Source organism: Calidris pugnax, unplaced genomic scaffold (assembly GCF_001431845.1).
Source record: "Calidris pugnax isolate Ruff unplaced genomic scaffold, ASM143184v1 scaffold24, whole genome shotgun sequence".
NCBI classification, from domain to species: domain Eukaryota; kingdom Metazoa; phylum Chordata; class Aves; order Charadriiformes; family Scolopacidae; genus Calidris; species Calidris pugnax.
In genome coordinates this window covers 12,840,114-12,856,386 of record NW_015090922.1, presented here as the reverse complement: position 1 = coordinate 12,856,386, position 16,273 = coordinate 12,840,114, and the positions used below count along the sequence as shown (strand labels likewise).

Here is a 16,273-nt window from a genome sequence, read left to right as displayed (position 1 = left end):
ATAGATAAACAGGAGCTACAGATTCCCTGGAAACTGGGATAATCCACCTCTGAGAAGCAGAGCACCAGCTCTCCCGCTAATGGACTGCAATCTCTGTACTGCAGTGGATCACATTTGCTCCTTCCAGCGACCCCAAAGACCCCAGCAGGTCCGGCCTCTCGCTGATGAGGGAAATGCGCAGTTCCCCCAGGAGAGGAAACGGCCACTCATAGTGTCTAAGTGATGACTTCGGTGTCAGAGAATCACTTATCACCTTGTTTGTGATGGCTCCACTGTCTCCTCTGGATGGAGGAAGGAAGCTTGGCAACTGCAGAGGAAGAGAGTGGGCAACAAACCTGCAAAACAACTCTGTCAGCTCCCAACTGGTGCTCAGGAGCCGTGATCAGCTGCAGAGTCAGGGATTTGCTCCGATTGCTGGGCTACTGAAGTTGCCAGATAACTAGTGGATTTGCAGGGAGGATGGCAGTGGGGGAGGAGGGTTTCTGCAGCAAACAGAAATGAGGAGAATGAAGTGTTTGCAATTCCTTGGACAGTGAGTGAGCTGACACACAAACTTATTAATTGGAGCATCCAAAATGCTCATTTATCCTGTGGGAGCCAGTGACTAGAGGCAAAGACAAATTCTCTGCCTCAAGCTCAGCTGCTTCAACACAAAAATTTGAGTTAAGAGGCTGCTCTAAGGATTGTTTTTCCCCAAGGAGAGCTTAGAGCAGTTATTTTGGGATATCTGAAGAGCAGGAACATTCCTGGGATTCTGCAATAAGCCTCAGAGTTGGGAAAACAGAATCTGCTAACCAGCAATGGTTTGGAAGGAGGCTACCGATCATCCCCAAAGGCCAAACATCGTTGCTTTACATTGTCCTGCTTGGCGGAGCTGCAAAAGGTACGTACCAGGCAGGCATAATATCTATTGGGAGAGCTTCTCCTAGGGTCAGATTAGACTCAGTTTTGGTCGATTTCTCCTCCGCAGCCCATAACCCACCTATCTGGGACTCGTGGAGTACCGCTGCCGTAGCGATGGGCGGACAGCAGCTGTCCTGATCACACGCGGCACGACCGGGGATGCTTCCCGCAATCACAGCCTTGTGCACGACGAGTGTGCGATCGCCTGACGGGGAATTCCAGTGGAGAGCACCGTCCCACAGGAGGCTGCCCTGATGGTCTACCAGCAAGTGTTGCGCTGCTGACGTGCCATTTTTGGGAGGAGGTGTAACGAGCTATGTCACCCTGCAGAGCAGGCTGAAAATAGGATTGCACTCACTGTGCCATGTGGCTCAGTGGTATGTCAGGACATGTATTTTTAGGAAATTCCTCCTTTGGGCAGAAAGGGTGAAGTGCTTGGCCTGGTTTGCAGGCTTCTAGCTTTGCCCAGATCTATCATACGAGGGTGTGGGAGCCCGTTAGCCACCCGTTTGTCTGTGGATGCCCTTAGTGCCTGGACACTGTGCTAGTCCTAGTTATGTATTGATGAGGGTGGTTGTGGAAGGGTAAAGGACGGGGCTGGACAAGCTGCTGTGCTTTTCTGTGTTTTGATCCACGTATGCTTGCTCTCTCTTTTTGCTGGTGCTTTTCAGAGAGGGAACTGACCTCCAAAAGAGCAGGGATGGAAAAAAAAGGAAGATCAATGTCTTGGGAAGAATACAGTCTCTACAGAGCAGCAACAAAAATGTACCTTGCAGAATGCATGTGTGAGGGGAATAGGGAACTCGGAGAAGATAGCTCATTCAGAGAAGAAAGAAAGAAGGAAAAGCAGATGGTAAGTAGGGGATTTAAATAAGTTCCTGCAGAAGCAAAGAGGGGTCTGACTTGGTGAGGTACTTTTTGGGTGCAACACAATGAAAAAATGCAGTACATCTCCATGCCCAGCCAGTTAGTAATACATAGACAGTGCTGTGACTTGTCTCATCCCAGGAGAAGGACGAGGTAAGGCAGCACTGGACTCAAAATCAAATTCTTCTCTCTGACAGACACTTGCCAGCTTCCTCTTTTCCCCAGAACATCATTCCTATCAGGCAGCATGTGTTCAGCTCCAGCATCTGGGTTGTGATTTTTTGGCAGCTGCACAAAATCTCTGCTATCAAATCCCACCTGCCAGTCTCATGTCTGCTCCCACAGACCTTTGCCTGCTAGCAAATGGTTCAAAATCACACTGCCAGGCAGAGCACATCATTCTGCAATCCCACCTCAGGCAAAAAGCCCTCATGCAAGGACTCCTTTTAACTTCAGTGGGCCGCAGGAGGGAAAGGCTAGAGGACAGGCCTCTGGATTACAGGCAGAAATATTCATTTAGGTCACAGTTTGCATTTGAATTCTTTTCAGCACTAAGGTAAACCAGCCATTTTCCCCCTGAATTATCTGAATAATACTGTTTTGTCTGTGACATTTTAAGAAGCTTTCTTTTGAGACATGTTCCGTGCCATAGCTGTGCAGTAAGAGAATCCATGAACGTTGTTCACCAGAATGGGTTCATGTGAAGTCATTCTCCCCTTCTCTGCAAATTCTTTCTTTCCCTTCTCTTGCTTCTTAGCAGCTCCAGATAAGCAATGGCACCAGTGTGATGTGTGCATACTGCATGTTGCTTCATTGTTGAAACAGTTAATTAGTCAACAAAATGCTGAAATACAGCTTGGTCATCTATCCTGGATAAGTAATCTATCCACAGAAATAACGGCAGTTTTTAATTCTGTACTGGGAGAAAGGACTTAAACTTCCACATAAATCATCTGCTATAATATTTCACAATCTGACTTTCACCAGCATGAACGTAGGCAACGAGGCTGCGCTTTTGGTGCAAAGGACAATATCTCTTGGAGATGGTCTAAGCTACTTGATTATTGTATCTCTAACCTTGCAAACAAAAGAGACAATCAGTGCTTTTTGATGTGGGCATCTGTCAGCAGAGAAACAACTGCTAATTGTCATGTAATAACCACACCAGACATTTCCATAGCAGTCATCTTTCTGGAAGTGAAGCATAAAAAACCTGTTACTCATCCAAGCACCAAGCATATTTTGTCCGGATCTGGCTGCGTTTCTGTAACTGTTTAAAACTCCAAAGTGATATGATGCTCTTTTATAGATGGATACTTGAGATCAAAATATTTAGCCAAAATATATCAGTCATTAATTGTTTTTGTTGGCATGTGACTAAGGTATTTAGCTTTATACTCTAATATTTGCATTTTAGTTTTAGAAGCATGTTGGTATACTAAGCAAAGGCGCCGATATTCTCACATAAATACAAGCACATGGGATTTATAGAGAATTGGTTCAGCAGCAGAACTAAGGAGTTGTACATCACCATTCAGAGAAGTCCTTGCTTCCATAGAAGCTGTCAGTTTGGCAGGTACATGGCTCTACGTGAGCTCTGAACAATGTTAAAGCAGTACAGCACTGCCTAAAACCATGTGCAGGGAGGAATAGCTAATTCTCTTTTTATTAAAGGATTCTCCAGACAGCCTGCCACCTATAGAAACCATACACGTGGTTTCCTAAAGCATCTGCTTATCTCCTTTGCAGGTATGCACTCATCGGCCTGTCACTTAATTGAAAAGAATTAAAAGAACAGTTGCAACCTCTCCAGAGACAACAGGTAAGGGGATGAGTTCTAATGACTAGTAACCTGAACCAGGTTTGAATTGACTGAAAACTTCTGTAGAGTATCTCTTGTTTAGCTGGCATCAGAGCTGTGTGCGCTACAGATCAGTTATTTTGGTGGTTATATAGTTTGGCAGTAGTTTACTGATGGATACTGTATTTGGAGGAGGGAAAGGTGAAAAATAGTGTATCATCAGGAAAAATAGTGGATCATCAGGAAAGAGGGTAAAATCAATCCCTTGTGATTTCCAGCAAACCAGTGAAAAAACTCAACTGCTTAAATACAATAAGCTGGGTAACTCCTGCAATCACACAGAAACACATGATACATTTTAGTGCTGCCCACAGACCTAAGCAAAAAAAAAAAAATATCACAAACTTTGTGAAGTCTTTTAATCCGTATGGAGCGAAAAGAACATTTACAGAGCAGTACAGCCCCTAGCACTGCATCCACTCCCGAGTCCAGCAAAGCCCTTCCAGTTTAATGATGTTGGTCTGCCTTTGTCTTAGGAGGAATGAGCGTGGGTACATAAAACGAATGAACCTGCGTCTCAGAGATGTGGAGGGAGGCAGCAATGTGGAAAAGACCCACTGTGCAGCAGTAAGACCCAAGTCCAGTACTCGTGTCTGGGGAGTACTGGAGACAGTGAAGAAGGGAAAGGGGTGTCTTCAGTTATTGTTGTGCCAATGCCCCAACAAAAGACAGGCTCCAGCAGCAGCCCCTGATGGGGATGATATACTTGTAAAACGTTTACATTTTCAGCAGGATGTTTCTAATTAGACTCAATTGGTTTGCACACCTGCTGGGAGTGACTGCTCTGCACCTCATCTCCCTCTCCTACTTGAGCACAAAGAGGATGCGACCGCCTGGGCTACCACATAGTGCTCTGCTCCTCTTGTGCACTGACAGTAATTGAGAAAATGGATGGCAACAGTCGTGTTTTCTCTTTGCTGCTGTTCTTGCAAGTGCTTTCTTTTCTCTTCCTTTTTTTTTTTTTTCTTCCCCAGAGCACAAGACTGTTCAGGTTTTACAGTTCTTTTGCGAGGGTGGGGTATTGACAAGGCTTTATGTAGTTTCTCAACTGTGAGGCAGCATGATTGATACTGATAATAAACCCCTCAGGACTGAGGAAAGTACCCGCACAGATCCTGACTATGATCAGATCGATGGGGAAAGGATGGTATTGAACCACGCTATGGTTAGTAGTGCAAGGCAGAACAGCCAGCTGTCACTTATTAAATGCTTTTTAGCCTGTCTTACGAGCGCAGCCTGGCTTGAACATTTTAAGAGAAGGTTTTATTGATACTGTGTTAGATTGTCTGAGGTATTTATGTTTTTGCCTGGAAAGGTCTAAGACAACCAAACCTTCAGAGAAAGCTGCTGAAATTGTGCGGACAGTCAGCAGGACTTCTGGTTTGTGATTACTGTCTGAGGCTCCTTTTCTGCATCTTTAGGGAGCCAGCACTTGTCAGTCAGATGTAAGTCATGCCCCAAAAGAATACTTGCATGCATTGGCCTTGTTGTACTGCAGCATTGCCCTGCTGTGAAATGAGAAAAATGCATTTACTGTGCCGTGGCAGCAGGTCAGCATCCCAAATGTTCTCCCCTCCAACAAGCTCGCTGGGTCAGAATAATTCTGTTTTGGATTATACAGGACAGTCTCCTGGGTAACACGCTTCACAGCAACGCTCGAGGGGAACACGCCCTTGAATGCAAGGCAGTCAATGAGATTTATAATTACCGTGTTTTATAACCTCGTTCATTCAGGCAGGGAAAGATACTGCTGAAGAGATCTAAACAAGAGAAATGATAGATTTGCAGCTACATAGATAGATGTTGTTAATATGATTTGAAACCTGGATGGCAGAAGGCGCTTTTTTGTCCGCTGTGCTGTCCTGCGTAACACAAAAGATGCACAGGCTAGTTTTTAATTCGGCAGCAGTAAGGCGTAAAACTCCAACTTCAGCTGCCCTCTCCCAGAACAGGGGATGTAAAATCCACTCTGTATCACCAAAATCTTCTGATTGCATTAAGCAAGGTCTTGGCTCCAGGCCAGTCCCCAGCTGTCCCTGTCGCAATAATGACCGTCCTCCCTCGGGGTGCTGAGCACAGACAGAATCCAGCTGCATTTTCACATACACACACGTAAATTGTCTGAACACGGTGATGCTAATGCTTCTGGGATGACAAACCAAGATGTCTATAGACATCTTATATAGACATCTATAGATGTCTCACCAACAGCAAGCTCCATGCAGAATGTGTTTTATTTTCGGAAAAGCCCGGAGGTAAAAAAAAGATAAATCTCCTGGTACAGTTTAACTGATGCTTTGTTTGTGAGTGTCCTTGATGCATAACAGCATGCTATCATCTCTAAAGATTAAAAACAATCCCTTCTTATTGCTCTGCTGGGTATTTTCAAAGAAATTCATGCACAGATGAAAACAAATAAAAACAATGCCCAATGGCTCTGCAGAGATCCTGGGCCTCTAGTTTCAGGTAGTCTGGAGACAATTTTGAACAAACATGGAATCTCTTAAATCCCTGGCTACAGCTCTGGTGAGGACATGCTGGCAAAACTTCAGTAGATTTAATGGGGTAAGGCTGGCTGAGGATTTTCTACATCATCTCAATTTTGTGGTTTTTAGGGTATAGCATAACTAGGATCTAGAGCTTATCACATGCAATACTGGATTTTTGTTATTTTTTAAATTGGAGCTTCAAGTTAAATAATAACACCTTTGTTCAGGCTTGGTTTAAACAAAATTCAGAGTAGCTAGGTTGTTTTTCATGATGTTAAGGTTTGGGTTTTAGTCTCGAGACCAAGGCTCGAGTAGAGAAAGTCACCTACCCTACCATCAGTGCAGGACTGGGGCCCAAAATGACAGAATTAAACACAGGATAAACCGAGAGCGCCTCAGGCACTGATGAAGGAACAGTTCAGCTCGCTTCAGTTAACACGTCTTTTGCTTTTACCCACTTGGCTTTATTATTCAGAGGATCTGGTCCAGTAGGAGAACAAATTCCCTCCCCCAGCCCCCATTCTACTTCCAGCCTTTGCCGCTGGCTAGCTCTGATGGACAGCTGCAGGAGTTTCTTAAGGAGACATTTATGTGACCCTGCTGCACTTGGAAAAGTCTGAAAATAGGCTTTCTTCTTATTCTTCACTTGTGCTTAGGCACCAGCTTTGCTCAGGCTGAAAAACACTCTGCAAAGGTATACTTCAGGGTTTGTTTTTTTAAAGGTGGGCAAAATCATTCACAACATCACTTGCAAGGCAGAACAAGTCCAAACAGAACTAACATAAGATGCTTGCGCCAAACACGATGCAAGTGTTGATTTAGGGGTGCTGGTGGGATGAAGGATAACAGGGATAATGTTGAATACAAACCCATGCTCTGTTGCTGACACACAGCCCCACAATGCAGTGTATCGCAATGCACAGGAAAGAAGCCACAGCAGGTCATGTTCAGTTTGTACCTGCTGCAAAGTTTAATTCCATTTTAAAAAAAAAACAAACCTCTCTTTCATTTTTAAATTAAATTAATGCCTGCTGTGCACTGCCCACCTGCTTTACTGCAGTAAAACTAAAGTAACTAAAGTTGTTTGCTCTTGTCTGCATGGCGGCTGGGTGTTGAAACCACCCTCAAGCTTTTGGACAGCAAAATCCAAAAAAATCCTCCCATGGTCCTCCCTCAGCCTCTTTAAGGTGTTAGACTTGTTGCTTATCAAACACTTTGTCCTCGTTAACCTTTGTGGTGAGGCCAGGGCTGCCGACCACAACTGCTGTTAGTTGGTTACTTGTGCTGAAAGAGCATTAGCAGAAGCACTTAAGATGTACTGTATCTTTCAAGGCCATCTTTGCCTCCTTTCCTATGGACGGGGATTACTGAAAGCACAGTGACTTTGTTTGGGATAGTTACTTTTATCTCTTCCCTGGTTTACCTCTGGAAGTGCTGATTTCCCAACATCCTGGAGGAGCTGTGGAAGCATCTGGTTCTTGCTTGTGTTGCATGCAGTAACTGAGGGACAGTAACATTCAAGCACCATTACTTAGGCTTGTCAAAGCTACAGATACCAGTGATAGCCACCGAACCCACACCTACACAGCTGCTTCCCTAACCCCCTTCCTTGAGAACAACAAATCCTAACTAGCATCTCAAGCCTAGGCAGTGTTAAAGACATAGTATAGGTTTTTCTTCCTTGCCCCAAGCACTGAGATATGCTGCCATAGATAACTAAAAGCCATCATAATTCCTTTTAATTTGAAAGGTTTCACCTTTCAAAATTGGTTCTGTGGTACCTAAGCAAGGGAAGTCTCTTCTAAAGGGAGCTCTCTTCTACTAGGAGATGCAGAGAAGCAGTCCCTCTGGTTCTTCTCAAACTGTGACAGGCTCTATGACCTGTGAGATGGAAAAAGTTTGCACGTCGTCCAGTCAAAGTATGCAAAAACAGCAGGCCTCCGCTTCCAACAAGGCTGCTCTTCTGTCCCTGGTTGATGCCAGCTTGTGAGTGAAAGTGAGTAGTGCAAGACTATCAAGATTTAATCCATTTACAGAATTTCAGTGGTATGAATTTGATTTGAAAGGATTTGCGCTACATGTATATGTCATAACTTGTCATAGCTGCCTGCATTGACACTACATTATGTGAACATTCTTATTCCATAGACTAGCTACATTGATAAAATCACTTAGTACAGCTGACCAAGCTAAAAATAAGTTTATAAAAAACAGGCTGCCTTTTGGCTCAAGGATCTCAAATATACGCCATTTTTACTTTGTGATGCTGCTATTTTCGATGCTGCTATTTTATATTTGCTGGTTTGGGAAAGCTGCTTTGAAACAATGGGTTACTTTCAAACCATTTCCTTTGATTGTTCTTCATTCACTATTCAAAGTAAGAGATTAGTTAAAAATGGTATATGCTTCCAGTCTGTCTCATTTGCTGTGTCAGCCAGCAAATAATCTATAAGAAAGAATTTCTCAGAGAATGCAAAATCTCTGAGCTGAGAAAGTCTTGTAACCACTGGTGACTATGGTGATATTCAAAGAAAAGTAATTTAAGCTGCAGAAATGTGAAATTAACACTTATCTCAAATACTTGCACAATCATCTACTATTGGTGAAAAGCAGTTCTGAGCTTTCAAGGTTGCTTGTTTGACCTATTTGTGGTATTCCAGGAATAACAAGAAGGAATTCTAAAGTGAGGGCCTTCTGCTCCTGAAGCCTAGAAATCTCCAGGGCTTGTGGGTTTTATCAGTCTCTCTCTATATTTATTTACTTTTCTTGCTCTCAAGGCAAGACACTTTTCAGGCAAACAGGATACCAAATGGTCCATGAAACCGGTGCCGAAGATACTGCAGGCAATTTTGCTCTTAATGTGCATGAAATCTGTGCAGAATCTCTTACTCTCACTGAAGCCACAAGGACAACTTATATCTGCTTGTACCTGCAGAAGCCTGTCCTGAACTATCCTTATGTACATAACCTCAGTTTAGAAAAAATTTAAAAGCTGTGGGTCTGGCTGCATGTTAACAAGTCTACACACTCTCCTACAACACCAAGCTTTGAGCCTCACAATGCAGTACGGGATCATATGTGACTTTAGAAATGCTTTACTGTGGCATTTGTTTAATTTGACCTAGCTTCATTTGTCAGTATTAGTCACTCCTGCACTCTGCCGAGCTGCAAGTGACAGCCTCAAAGAGAAAACACCACTGCCTGCCAATCTAGCACAAAAATTACTATAACTAGAAGTCCAGAAATTCTAGATATTTTGCTTAGATGCAAGGGAATAATATTGCCCTCTTATTAAAAACTATACAATCCCATAGAAGTGCCAAACTTGCTTGGCATTAGCTGCTTTGGAGAACACCGCCCTGGGGAATATTTACAGAAGGATGAAGCTAACCTTTCTCCTTGTTTAAAAATATAACCACAATCTCAGAGCTGCTTGAGAATTTATTTTAAAAGCAATTCATAGTTCATCCTTCGCTACCAATTAGGTTTGGCCAGGTTGGTATGTCATGTGCAAATGTGCTGAACAAGTGCTATATTTCAGCCATAGGCTGCCTCTATAACGGTGGTTCATGTCATGTTCAATGCAGGTGTTGCGGTCTGCAAGACACAGATTGGCCTGACAGGTTGTGGAGAAGGAGAGACAGAGACCACAAGGGTAAGTTTAGCACTGAAGAGCAGCGGCGTTTGCCGTGCTAATAAATGCAGTAGCAGTTTCCATGACCCCAGGGTTAACAGCCCCAGACATATGAGAGCCAAAGCATGGGTAGTGGTTTCCCAAGGGCTCTCTGTTTCAGGTATCCAGCATTGCCCTCACTCAGCTTCCTGCTCTACTCGCTTCAGGATCACTAACTGCTTAAAACAAGGCTTCACTCTTCCAACAAATTAGACTCCTCCTGCAGTTGCTATTTCTGCAAGGGAAGGCTCCTCTTGAGAATTTGGCTCTTCATTTTCTTGCTCCACTCTACCATGGGGCACAGCCCACCTACCAAATGGCTCTGGGCACCTGTCCCCTTTCCAAAGCACCAGACCCCAACCAGAAGAGATTGCTCAAGGGATGCAGGAGATGCTCCTTCTATCTGAGGTTTCATAACCAAAGTTGAGCCTGTTAAATCAGCTGACACTACATTTCTTGTAGCTCCGAGGTACGAGACAAAGGGATGTGGGTACACACATAGACACACATTTACTTCCCTGCTGTAGGCCACAGAGGACACCAGAACCATTCCAGCAGCTTGCCTGTTTACAAACAAACACTGAAAACACAAAATCACAAGGTCACACCGAGGTCCCTCCTACCAAAGGTGCCTTACTCCAACAGCTTTCCAATGACTAGTGATTTCCCAACAGGCCTAACTTTATCACATTTCTCTGCTTTTGTTCCTGTTGCCTTGGGCAATACCGTTCTACAATGTGGAAAAAAATACTGAACACTACGTGGCTTTCTGTACAAAGGGCACTGTGGGTTACTGAAGAATTCAGAGCTGATACCAAAATCTCAGCATAACTCAGAGATAGCAGCTCTGTATTTTATTTAAGCACTGACCAAACTTAAATCTTTTACTTATTCTGAGTGTACAAGTCTTACTTGCTGTAAGTGATCACTGTGTGATGTCCCTCTGACCCTTAACAACGCAGGTCTTGCTTGTCACTTCAGTGCCCCAGTCTCGCTGGAGCTTCAAGAGGAATTGTCCTTGCTGAACAGTGACATCCTGCACCTGGGATGGAATAACCACATGGAACTGTGTATAGGCTGGATGCCGACTGGAGAGAAGCTGGTCAGCAGAAAAGGACGTCAGGATGCTGGTGAGCAACATCTGAGCAGGAGTCAGCGTGGCTGCCCGTGCACTGCTGAAGGCTAATGGCATCCTGCACTGCATTAGGTAATGCATCACAGCAGAGTGAAGTAAGTACCCAAGAGGTGATGACAAACTGGAGAAGGGCAGGTGGAGTGCCACTGAGATGGCTGAGGGGACTATGCTATTATGAAGGGTCTGAGAGAGGAGCATTTATTCAACCTTGCCCTTGCCAGGCTAAGGAAAAAAGACAGGACTAAACTTTTCTCAGAGGTGCTCAGTGGCAATAGATTGAGGTGCAGCAAGGAAAATTCTGGTTGATTAGCTATTAAGAAAAAATTCTTCACAAGGAGTGGTGCAGCATCAGAACACAGGCCCAGAGAGGTGACAGAATATCCATTCTTGGAAATCCTCAAAGCTCAGCTAGACACGGCCCTGAGCAACCTGCTCTGTATTTGAAGTGGGCCCTGCTGGGAGCAGGAGGTGGGACCAGATGACCTCTAGAGGAAAGGTCCTTTCTCACCGAAATTCTCTATGATTCTAATTCGCCTCATGACATGTGCGCTAAGATATTAAGCACACTTAATATATCATCACTGGTGTCAGGTATCATCAACACTTTCATCAGCTGGAACGCTGCCGAGCTGACTCAAATACTGTACATCTTGTCTAAACGCAATTAAAAAGGCACATGGCAGTTTCTGTGTATCTCAATTAGCCTTGTACCATGCATGTTGACATTCAAAATTAGCTGACTTTGGAGGCCTCTTCCCCACTCAATTCAGAGCTTATATTGATCTTGCCTGGTTTGTTGTAATACTTACTAAGGCTCACAAAGTAAGGCCCTCCTTCAGAGTCACATTAACAACAAATTTGGATTTTGGGAGAATCAAAGCAAAGCTCACAGAGTAAAAACCTAATGAATCAAATCCTAAAAGATTAATATTCCTGCATAAAGCAGCAAACCTCACAGACCTGCCTCTTCTTTCATTGCTTCGCTCTTAGGATGTAAGAGGAGCCAGTGGGCAGTGACATCTCTCCCTCGTTGGCATCTATTATTGTAATGCTAAGTGCTAGCTCCTATCACCCCTGTAATCCTGTTTGGGAAGCTCTGCTACCCCCTGTAATCCTGTTTGGGAAGCTCTGCTTGGGAAGCATTTACGTCCTTATCTTTGTTTAGTCAATGCTGGCAAATAGCAGCATAAACAAATAATCTCCACTCTACAGCTTGGCAGTACTGAGATGCTGCCATGTGTGTTCCAGTTGATTTTTATTTGCAGTCTCTTATGCTGGTGACCATCTTGGAAAGCAGATACAGCCCAGAAAGTGATGCAACTGTAAACTCCATGTTTTTATGAGCCTACTCTTTGTATTAAAATGAATACTGAACAGGTGAACACAATAAAAGAACTGGTCTAAATATGAAAACATCAATGCAGCAATTTCTCTGGAACAAGTCAATGTAATTTCACCTCATTTCCTGCCGTAGGCCATGCACCAGATACTCAACTGCCTCATGTAACTATTTTAAAGAGGTATGTGGTCTATACAGAGGCACCCACTTTAATTGTACAGTCTCCCTGTATCTTCAGGGGAAGAAAAGAGGTAGATTCTTCCACAAGGCAACACAGAGCAGAGCCTAACAAGGCTCTGCACCAACCTTGGAGAAGTCCTTCTCTCTGGGCAACAGGTGGAGAGTGACCAATCCATCTACCTAAGCTAAAGGCTGAGAACAAGGCAACATGAATGTTCACCTACAACTTAAAAGGACTTAAAATGGAATTGCCACCTCAGACTTTCAGACGTAAAAAGAAAGTATAAAAGCCCATTGTTTTGTTTATTTCTTAAGAAGCCGATGGCTACTAAGTAAAGCACAATGGAAAAATTACTACCCACCCAACTCCCAAAACTATTAGTAATGAGGACTGATTGAAGCGAACATTATATTCGACAATGTCAGTGAACTGCATGACTCCAGAGAGCAACCACAAGACAGAGATGCTCCAGCCTGTTTCTGATTAAGCAGCTCTGAGTTGGTATGCTGCACCCAACAACTGTCTCCAGTCCATGCCCTTCCTGACGGAGGAAAGGCTTGGCTAACTACACTGGTCATAAATCTCCCACTAAAAGGTGATTAGCTTGAAAATCCCCTGTTGTTCTGTCAGGAAGCCATACAGAAGAGCTGCAAATCCATTAAATTACATCTTGCAGATATGTATCTAAGGAGAATACATGACATTTGATGATATATGGAAACTACCATGTTATACCTTCAGACAGCTTATACGAGTATCTCTTTCCAAATTAACATTCTTGCCATCTGATTCTCATTAGACTCACTCAACTGTTCCGTTAATCTTATATTTTTCCTCCCAAGAGATTAACATTGATTTTTCGTCTTGCGCACTCACAGGAAGGTCATACTGTTTCCTACAGGGTGGATTCATTCAATAAGGAACTACGCTATTAAATCTGACTTGACGTTATTGTCAATAGAGCTGAGCTGCCACAATGCTGCTTATTTTTAAGAGAATTTCAATGCAACTCTCCTGGGTCCAGCTACATCCATCATTTCACTCCATGATACACACAAGCCACTTGACAACTCATTAAAAATATATATAAAAAATGGAGGTAAGGGCTGTGTTCCAGGCAAGCCCTATTAATGTTCAAACTCCACATCTAATTTAAAATATAATAAAACTCAAAATAATTACAAAATGCTTCTGGGAATAGAAGTTCTTCAAAAGAAAAAGGAAACAGGAAGGCAGGACTGCAGGTAGGCCTGCAAGACATTTTTAGCTGGACACTCTGGGTCCAGCTAAATTCATACTGTGAGGACAGTATGAATTCAGTCACTGTTGGTCTGGGCAGAGCAACCTGCACGCCAGAATGGGCACGTGCTGCTTTGGGTCCACTTAAGTCCTATTTACAGGGGCCTTTGAGGCTGCCCCCTCCCTTCCTCGTAAATTGTTCCAGCTATAGTGTAAGAAGGGTCAGATTGTTCTTCCCAAACCTCCTCCTAGAAGGCTGCTCCAGAACCTCCCTGTGCTGATGGCTGGGACCCCTCTTCAATCTCCAGTGCCAATTCATAGCAGATAAAGCTGCAGCCTTTAGTTGATTCAGCTTTTCTCTCCTTCCACACATACCTGCAGAGAGCAAATGTATCCCTTCCCAGTTTTTGTTTTGCTACCCTAACAAATTAAGCTCTCTGTTGCCCATCTCTGCCCATCACAGGTGGGTTTTGGTTGTTTTTTTTTCCCCTGCTCTTTTTTCAGCTGGGGTTTCTCTCTCTTGAGCACTTTCGCAAAAACATAGGCAGAAGTCACATTAGCAATATCAAACAACAGCCTATTGATAGACTTTACAGAAGCATGGAGAAGCATGCGAGGAAAGGCGCAAAAGGAGTGTTTTCAACACATAAAAAATGCTCAAGTTTAGATGCCACTAAGAACAAACAGGAAACCTGCATTCACTTCCTGCCTCTGGAGTCAAATTTCCCAATGTGCTGAGTTCCTCCCAATTTCTTGGTTCTGGAATGTTCTGTTGTTTTCAGACACTCCTTCAACACCACTGGAACAAGCTTCTGACCTAAGCGCACTTTCAGATTCTTTGCAGAGAATTATACCTTTCTTGGATAAAATAGCAAATAAATAGCATTGAAAGAGCCTTCTGGAGCAAATCAAGGATGGGCTCATCTCCTGCAGAAATCTGCAAGGCAGAGAGGGATGGAAATGGAAGAAACAACCTGTTAAACAGCTAACAGGAAAAGAAGTGATTTTAACTGCCTCTGAGTGATCAATGCTTTACCTTGGTATTTTAAAGTAAGCAGCAGTCTGTGCTTTTTGCTGTTTCTTCTATGTCTCTTCCCATTCTTTCCCCCTTCTCTCTTACACATCTGTATCTCACCGCTTGCCCGTTCTCCTAATGTACTGGAGAAATGCAGTGCACTGAACAGACAAAAATTGTGAGAAAAATTGTTAACAGCATCTAGGGATTTCCTCACATTAAGGGAAAACTTATGGGGTGGGCTAAACCGTTTAAATGTTTTGTACCATCAGAGTAGTCCAAAAATATCCTGCTGGAGACTAGGACTTAGCAAATTCACCCTTCCAGTCTTTTCTTGTACACTCCATATTAGGTAGACCTAAGAGAGTCCCAGAGTCTGTAACTCTCCAAGCTGCATCACAGACTACGTCACTGGTCTTCCTTTGGCTTGCTAGAATCTCCTGTTGACTGTCACTATTGCTTACTTAATTAAGAGGGGGAAAAAAAAAAAAAAAGCCACTTTGAACAAAGTTGTTCCATTTTTGGAAAGGCTGGTAATGACTGTCTACTCTAATGCATTTTCTACCTTTAGGTCTGTCATCTCTCTTTTAAAAATCCCACCCCCTTCTCACCAGGGGAAACTGCAGAACTACACTGGTACAAAGGCATTCTGCTTGCAGTGAATTTGCAGAGCAGAAGGATACGTTCACTGTCAGAGAAAGGAAGCACTCTCCCTCCCCCCTGCAAAAAGCTATTTTTTGCAGGCGTTGTCATATCTTATCCCCAGGAAGAGAAGAGGGCTGTGCTACAAAGTCCTCGGATTCACATTTGCTTCTGTTTACTGCGTCCTTCACAGCAGCGCTGTAACGATTTATCAATACAATGGAGGGCAAGGCACAACATGCAGGCGAGGCACGCTCCTCTAATGAAAACAAATCCTTGCGACAGGAGGAAATAGTTCACGGATCTGCCTCCTAAATCCCACTCCCACCGCTATAATGTTTTCATCACTACTTACGTTTAGGGACATAAGGGTGCTCAGAGCTGTAAAGCACATCATTTGTGCTGAACAGTTGCAGTATTTTGCCCAAAATAATTTGTGGTCCAAAAGCCCAAATGAATAAAGCACCCTAGGAATCAAGACATATAATTAGAATAAATAAGATTTTAGCGCTTACAGAGCGCCTGTCATGTGAAAGTACGCGCAGATATTAATTAAGCTCCACAAACCCCAGATGAAGTAGATTAGTAGCTTCATCCCCGTTTTACAGAGGTTTAGAGTAAAGTGTGACACATAATCACAGCTGAAAGCGCAGCGGCGCTGGCCGTGCCGGGGATGGCGAGAGCCAGGGCTCCACCTCCTCTCCAGCCCTCTCCAGTGAATTGCCTTCCATGGAAAATGACTGAGCCGCCGCTCTTCGCTCCCTGGAAGAGGAAGGACCCACCCTGTTGCACAACAGTAGCACAGCCCTGGCCTGAAGTGCTTTGATAAAAACCATGAAACAGTGCTCAGATTGGGAAGGGAAACCAGGAACGAACTCACCCTTATACATTTGCTGTATGAGTATTTGTATGTACAGTGCTGTATTGGC

General features: G+C 43.8%; 1 protein-coding gene and 1 long non-coding RNA gene across 3 annotated transcripts in view; one reads left to right on the top strand and one right to left on the bottom strand.

The window, feature by feature from the left end:
• Window positions 1–16,273, bottom strand: part of TTC7A (tetratricopeptide repeat domain 7A) — a 179,406-nt gene that overhangs the window by 15,909 nt on the left and 147,224 nt on the right. The gene's annotated exons all lie outside the window — the stretch shown is intronic.
• LOC106893314 lies at window positions 707–12,025 on the top strand. Its single transcript, XR_001413042.1, has 7 exons — window positions 707–883; window positions 971–1,280; window positions 1,575–1,756; window positions 3,520–3,592; window positions 7,946–8,116; window positions 9,708–9,775; window positions 10,756–12,025. It is a non-coding gene; the product is annotated as an uncharacterized LOC106893314 (long non-coding RNA).